At 31.5% G+C, this 1,316-nt stretch overlaps 1 pseudogene; it reads left to right on the forward strand.

Annotated features, from left to right (window-relative positions):
- The first annotated feature begins 394 nt into the window (after positions 1-394).
- On the forward strand, positions 395-1,016 carry LOC111298697 (putative carbohydrate esterase At4g34215 pseudogene; annotated as a pseudogene).
- The last annotated feature ends 300 nt before the right edge of the window (positions 1,017-1,316 follow it).

Genomic DNA, 1,316 nt, shown 5'->3' on the forward strand with positions numbered 1-1,316 from the left:
TGAATTTGAGTTTGATTCTAAATTTGAAGTTCGAAACTCGACTCGAATTCGATCGAATTTTTTTAATTCAAATTCGACTCGAGATAAAAATTAAATTATTTGAACTTATTCGATTTGATTCGATTAACATGTAAAAATAAAATTGATTCTGATATTCAATAAAAACTCGATTATTTATTCTTAATCTTAAACTCAAGTTCGAGAATTTTATCAATTAAAATAATTAAAATATATTAAAATATAAAAATTTAATTACGTTCACAAATTATTTAAGTCGTGTATATAAATATTCAAATTCGATTCGATTGATAAATCAAATTACTCAAATTTAAATTAAATAATAATTGAAATGAATTTAAATTTTATTTAAATTGAATATAAATAACTTATTAATATTAATGTATGCCCTAAGTCTCGTAAACAGGCTCCACTGAGAAACTTCGCCGACATCACGCAAACAGCAAACTGCAGTGCATCATCATTTTGCTTCAAATTCCTACCAAACCAAGTCTTATGTTATTCTACAAACGACTAACAAAACAAATCCAAATTCCAGGAAATCATGAGACAGACATCCTTATTGCACCACCACAGGACGGCGTCGTCCCACCAGATTGTCAACCGCACCCTTCATCATCCGCCTCAGCGCCAAGCTCAACTTGGAGCCTGCTTGGGAGCCAGTTCACTACGACATCGACAGCCGCAAGGTCTGCAGATGGGGCCCGGAACGTCGTTCACCAATGCGGTGAGGGAGCAGCTAGGGAACGACTGCGTATTACAAAGGGGAGAGCGATACGTCGTCCCAACACGACGTATGAGAGTATGGTGAGGAGAAGTAAAGAGAGTTTGAAGAGTAAAGGGAAAATCAAGGCTCTGCTTCGATACGTCGTCCCATCACGAAGCTCAAGCGTACAAGGGAAATATCGAGAGGTTGATTCTTAGAGTGCGTGAGGATCTTGGCTAGAGAAGGCAAAAAAACCTGAAAATGCTGGATTTTGATCTGATCAAATCTCTTATGATCGATTTTTTTTTTTTAAATTGAATATTGAGTCGGATCGAGTGGTATAAAAAAAATATGGAGTCGAGTTTTAGACAAATCCGATCTTACCTAATTCGATTTATATATATTATTTTTTTAATTTTATATTTATTTTTATATATTTATATATATATTTAATTTTATATTTATATTAAAATTAATATTTTATATTTAAAAAATAATATTTCATTAATTTCGAGTCAAATCGAATATGATTTTATATAATATCAGATCAGATCAATTTAGATATAAAAATAAAAAAAATTTTATCAAATTA

Source organism: Durio zibethinus, chromosome 16 (assembly GCF_047325235.1).
Source record: "Durio zibethinus cultivar Kanyao isolate XHJ-2024 chromosome 16, ASM4732523v1, whole genome shotgun sequence".
Classification (NCBI taxonomy): Eukaryota; Viridiplantae; Streptophyta; class Magnoliopsida; order Malvales; family Malvaceae; genus Durio; species Durio zibethinus.